General features: G+C 36.8%; 1 protein-coding gene across 2 annotated transcripts in view; it reads left to right on the top strand.

Annotated features, from left to right (window-relative positions):
- The window catches only part of ITGA1 (integrin subunit alpha 1), a 181,634-nt gene that overhangs the window by 18,804 nt on the left and 156,345 nt on the right, over positions 1 to 6,485 (top strand). The gene's annotated exons all lie outside the window — the stretch shown is intronic.

Below are 6,485 nucleotides of genomic sequence, written 5' to 3'. Positions count from 1 at the left end.
AATTCCTATATACTTGAACTGAAATTCTCTGTGTTGCTAAAAAAAAAGTACACAGATGAAATGGTGTATATGATAATTCCCCTGGAGTAGAAGCTCTTCTTTGGGAAAGTATTATTTCACTTTCAAATCAGATGGTTTTCCAAGCAAATAATACTGGCTACTTGTGTTCAGTATCAAAATATGTTGAATTACATGTTGAAAACAGGTTTCTAGGTGTTTCTTAGGATTCGAGGAGAGAGAAATCCTTTTGCCTGTGCCTAGAGCTGAGATATGGGGCAACCATACTTATATTACACCACTTCTTAAAGGCAGTACATTTAATTTTATCCATTTTTTTAGTGCCTGTGTGGATCAAGTACTGAGCTGGATTTAGGAAAGAAACAAATCACTGTTATACAAGTAACTTGTAGAATGTTTAAGAGGACACACTGTTGTGAGAGGTGGCTTCTAGGAGGAACTTTACAGAGCCAGCATATTTGCTTAAAATAATAAACCTGGAAAGATCAGGAAGAGGAGGCAGGCAGGGCAAATGTGCTAGTCATCTTTGACACCCCTCTCCCCATACCATGATAAAGGGTAGGTTTGATGGTTAGAAACCACTGAAAAGTTTAAACAGGATGGCGTGACAAAACTTTGCATTTCACAAATATCACTGACAACATCAAGAAGGGGTTGGAGGTGGCAAGATTGGAGGCAAGGGGACAGGTTAAGAGAACACTTACTAGAAAAATTTAACAGGAAAATGATGGCTAAACAAGGCAGTACAATGACTAGAAGTCACGAGGAAATACTAAGCGGATCAATGGGACGGGAAGATTGTTCAGTTATGGAAGGAGTCGAGTCTAGGGGTAAATCTCAGGCGTTTGTTTTTTTTTTTTCTTTCTTGAATGGTGGGAGAAATGATGGCATAATTCAAACACAGGAAAACTAGGAAGAGAAGCAGTAAGTTCAGTTTGGAATCTGGTTTGAAGTGCCTGTCGGCCTCTTGGAATGCTTTTCTACCACATCGCTATATGCTTGCTTACTCACTCCCTTCAGGTTTTTGTGCAAATGTCACCTTAGTGACAAAAAAGAAAAAGCAGCCTTTTTTGAAAAACTACCTTCTCAAAGTTTCCCTTACCATTCCTTGCCTTAAGTTTTCTCTGTAATGCTTAAATTCACTTAGTTGCTTTGCTTATCATCTATCTAGGATATAAGTTCTAGGAGGACAGAGATTATTGTCTGTTAGGTTCATTGCTATATCCCCAATACTGAGAACAAACCCTGACATAAAGTAGATGCTCAAAAAAAAAAAAAAAAAAAAGTTGAATGACTGAGTGAGTCAATCTCCAGAAGAAGGTTTCTTAGGCGATTGTGCATACAACTCTGAAGTTCAGGATAGAGTATTTGACTATGGATAATAATACAAAAGATGTCAGCGTATAAGCAGACCTGAAATCATGGACCAAAAAAAGAAAACTAACCTAGGAAGTTTTAGTGAAACTAGAAATAAAAAAGGACCAAGCATCCAAGCATAGGGAAAGAGCAATATTTAATTTCTTTAAATGCTACCTGACTCTGTTATCTGTATTATAATAAAGCACAGGTATTTATAGATTTCAACAATTAATATGCCAGGTCATTATTTTTTCTTTTACACATCTCTCTAGTGTACTAGAGATATACATGTAGAATAGCTAAAGTGTTGATTTCATAGAAAGCTGAATTTTTCTAAGTTTTTAAGAAAAATTTCTAAGTTGGAGAGCAAAAGCCAAATTAATTTTATATATGTATTTCTTATTGGAGTATAATTGCTTAACAATGTTGTGTTAGTTTCTGCTGTACAACAAACTGAATCAACTATGTGTATACATATATTCCCTCCTTCTTAGACCTCCCTCCCACCCCACCCCCCACCCCCCACCCCCCACCCCACCCATCTGTGTGTGTGTTAGTCACTTAGTCGTGCCAAACTCTTTGTGACCCCATGGACTGCAGCCTACCAGGCTCCTCTGTCCATGGGATTTTCCAGGCAAATATACTGGAGTGGTTTGCCATGTCCTTCTCCAGGGGATCTTCCTAACCCAGGGATTGAACCTGGGTCTCCTGCACTGCAGGCAGATTCTTCACCAACTGAGCTACCAGGCAGCCCCACCCATCTAGCTCATCAAATTAGTGTGTGAAGTTTGTTTTTAAAAAAGAAATGTTAGAAGGTGATGATTGAATTTATTAAGGGATTTTTTTTTTTTTTCTGGATTCCCAGAGTACAGGAATTATGAGAAAGCTCTGTTTCCTTCAGGCCGAAAGGTTGCTGCTATAGGGCCCTAGTTGTTTAGTCACAAAGTGGTGTCTGACTCTTTGCAACCCTTTGGACTGCAGCACATCAGGCTTCCCTGTCCTTCACCATCCTCTGGCGTTTGCGTATCTTTGATTTCCCTCACCACTTCCTCTTTTATTCCCTGAAGAACCACAAGTGTCAGAATTGTGGCATAAATTTTGCAAAGTTTTTTTTTATATCTGTTTTAAAAGTTGATTTTGATCCGCCCATAATTTTGTTGATACACATTTTTCAGTAAATGAGCTCCAAATTAGTGAAAAGAATTTAAAATGGGATGTAAAAAGCAATTAAAAAAAATAAATTTCAGATAAAGTTTTTAAAGCCCTAGTTTTCTTTAAATTAATGTCAGCATATTTAAACTTTGTGCTGTAATTCAGTTTATATAATTTAAGAGATTTAGTTGTTTAGAAAAGTGCTATTCAAGATTTTCTTAATGTGTTATGTGTTTTACTGATGAATACTCAATGTAGAAGTTCAGTATAACAGTGTTATGGAAAAGTCAAAATGATTTCTGATGGAGTTGAGATGCAAATATAATATTTTTGTGTATCAAGGATGCCTTACTTGGAAAAAATTCAAAGCCAGCAATGCATCTCATTAAGACATTGGAGAACAAAATCTCTAGTAATGGTCTAGAACAACTTGAGTTACTTAACATTATCAAGTAGCAGGTAAACTTAACTAGAAATAAAAAAAATTGGCTAAGTTCAGGAAGGAGATAGTTAAATTAGAAAGACTATGAAAAAGTATTGGCAAAAGATATTTGTTAAGCTGAAGTGGAAAAGATAAAATCTCATTCATCGTATTTCTTTATATGGCAAGAATTCTTCCTTTTTAGGGAATATGTGTTCTTTGTAGATTTCCCAAGTATACTAATTGAAAGATAGCCCATTTATTTTGCAGTATTTAATTTCTCTATCCTAAGAAACATGTCATATATTCTGTTGTAGTAAATAACACTGACAATGAAACTGGAATATGGTGAATTCATTTAAATTTAGGAGAAGAGAATGTGTTTCCTCAAGGAAAATCCACTTTTGTTTGCAACTCTTCAGTTGCATACAAATTTGACACTAACACTTTTACTTCTGACAGGGCTATTTTAATTCTATCACAGTTGACGTCAATGTAGGAATTTTCTAGATGCCAGTTGCTTAAGATCATAACATTTATGATAAATTGTAGGGATTTGGATTCCCCGTCTTCTTTCAAGTTTCCTTTCCTTCACCCCTTAACATTTCCCACATTTTTTAGAATGCCTATTTTTCCTATAACGTAGGAGCTATAGAGGACTAAGAGCTCATTTCAATTTGGGCTGCCACATTTGGTTTGAAAACCCCCAGTACTGAGGCAAGGCAGTGTCTACCAGACAGCAAATACAGGAGAACAATGTCTTTGCGGCCACATTGCCTGACCATGCACGGGGTTGGTGCCACTGATGCAACTCCAAGAATGGACAACCTGTTAAAAGTCACCATGTGCTTATTAAAGCCCAGACCTATGGGGAGTGCTTTAAAAGGAATTATTTAGATCTTTGAAGATAACTGGGAGAAAGGCTTTGTCATTACTATTTTCAGATAAGAAAACAGAAGTTGTTGTTGTTCAGTCACTAAGTTGTGTCCGACTCTGCAACCCCATGGACTGCAACACGCCAGGCCTCCCTCTTCTTCATTATCTCCCAGAGTTTACTCAAATTTATTTCCCTTGAGTCGGTGATGCCATCCAACCATCTCATCCTCTGTTGCCCTGAAGTTAAAAGAGGTTAAATAATTTGTCCAAAATCACATAGCCAGCAGCTGTGGTAAGGTGCCCAGTAAAGCAACTCCCTAAAAAAATATAAGAATGGTAGTCCATTCCTCAGTTTTCTGTTTGAAGTAGGTCAAATGTACCTAGAAATACAAAGAAAGAAAAAAATAATAGCACTAAATTTTATAATTGGTCAGAGTTTGTACAATCATTTTGTATGTTTTTTATTTACCACTTATTTTTCATCTCGTGAAAAGTCAGAACTCAATCATATGGCATTCTAATCTGGAATATAGTTGAGGATTAGAAAGTATACAGAAACTGTTGTGAGTTTACATGTTAAACCAAGCCTCACAAACTCAGCATCTGTGTATTATTTCACATTTAGTTGTAGCAAGCTTGTTTTTTAAAAAGTGTTAAGCATACTATGTTAATATGTACGCATTATTCTAACATAGTAGCACCTTATGTAGCCGAAATTATGCTACTCTTGCTTATGTAAAGATGAATTAAGAAATGTGTCCATGCCTTTAATCAGCAAATTAGATATCAAGGAGACATGACCACAAGTGGCCAAACTGACAGGGAGGTGACTGCGGTGAGAAATGACAGTTCAGGTGGATTCCGGATTGCCATCAAAAGAAAAAATCCAGGGCTTAGAGGTTTTCACAGGGGCCTGAAGACATTACTGTGTTATAATAACTATTGTACATATTGAGGAAAGGATTAAATTCTATTCAGTGCGTTACATTCAGAAGTCAAGGAAATATAATGTCTTTCAAAATTGTTGTCCTCCAAAATCATTAAAAGATAGACGACCCAGAGGGATGGTACGGGGAGGGAGGAGGGAGGAGGGTCTAGGATGGGGAACACATGTATACCTGTGGCGGATTCATTTTGATATTTGGCAAAACTAATACAATTATATAAAGTTTAAAAATAAAATTAAATTAAAAATAAAAAAATAAAAAAAAACCAAAGAAACAAACAAAAAGATAGTCCAAAAAATCTTCATCCATCTGCCATACTTAGATCACATTTCCAGATAGGCAGAGTTTTACCATAATAGTCTTAATGAGAAAACTTAAATAATTGTTGAAAGATGAATACTTGTTAAGGAAAAAAATTCCAATAGGTTTTAGTTGTAAAACTTATTCAGAGGTAGGAAGTTCTCTGAGTTCAAGTCTAAGTTCCAGAAGTTTTGTGTCTGGAATTTTTCACCAAGTCCTAGTGTAAACATCAAGTAGAACTTTTTGTTTGAAACCAGTGTGAAAAATTGCTCTGTGGATATAAAACATTTTAATCTGGTGCTTCAACTGATTGATCCCATGACCATAATTAAGATTTTTTTTCTTCTTCTCCAAGTGTATTGTTGACAACTGTAGAAGCACTTTGGTTTTTTTTTGGCGGGGGGGGGGGATGTTGGTGGGGATGAAATACAGAAGAGGAAGATTGAAAATACATTGCGGTACATGACTCTGAATCGTTTTGAATCATAAAAGGTTAATCAATGCTGTATGGAAACTTTTATATCATCTGATCTACCTCATTTCATGATAGGGATGTAAACTGAGACAGCTGAGGCCTAAAGAGGGTTAGTAACTTGCTCAAATTCCCACAGACAGTAGTTTTTCATAGAGTCTACATTCCTGTTTGATCCATCCTGTTCCAATCTCTTATTCATTTTCTTGTCATCAGTGTATATTGGGAGGAAGTTGGGCTAAGTGAACAAAGAACAATATGGGATTCGAAAATGCCTTAAACCCTCCTTTATCAGAATTCTTCATCTTGGGGCAAGACAGTTTCTCAGCAGCATCACTGAGACTCAAACCCAGCTTTGAAGTCAGTTAGTCAGTTCTTTGAATGTTCATCTTCTGCTAGAGAAAGACTCAGCCTCCTGCCTTGATTCTTCTGAGAACCAGTTCATGCAGAAGAATGGGTTCTTCCGATTGGTTGTCAGTTCATTCTTCTGACAGCCACTTGCTAAGTTTTAACACCTACTGTGTGCCAGCCCCTAAGGTCATGAGGTGAATAGAGAGGATCATAGTTCCTTCCTTTCTGGGGACAACCCAGTCCAGGATTGGGACAGACTGAAAGAAACTAGAACCTTTTGTTTGAAACCAATGAGAAAAATTGCTCTGTGGATATAAAACATTTTAATCTTGTGTTTCAACTCATTGATCCTATGAGCATAATTTAGAGGAGTTTTTTTTGTTTTTGTTTTTTTTCCTAGCACTGCAGTAGGTACAGGAATCAGAACTGTGTGGGAATCTGGGAACTCAGTGCTGTTAATTCAGCCTGTCTTCACTGAGGAGGTGCTCTCGGAGCTTAAATTGCTAGATTCCAGAAGCTCACAGTGATCTTGCATTAGTCTCTAGAGAAATGAGGCAAAGAGAACTGAACACATTCCTCTCAGATTTAC

The sequence above is a fragment of the Bos taurus genome, chromosome 20 (assembly GCF_002263795.3).
Source record: "Bos taurus isolate L1 Dominette 01449 registration number 42190680 breed Hereford chromosome 20, ARS-UCD2.0, whole genome shotgun sequence".
Classification (NCBI taxonomy): domain Eukaryota; kingdom Metazoa; phylum Chordata; class Mammalia; order Artiodactyla; family Bovidae; genus Bos; species Bos taurus.
The sequence above is the reverse complement of the archived record's forward strand: the minus strand, read 5'-3'. Positions and strand labels throughout refer to the sequence as shown.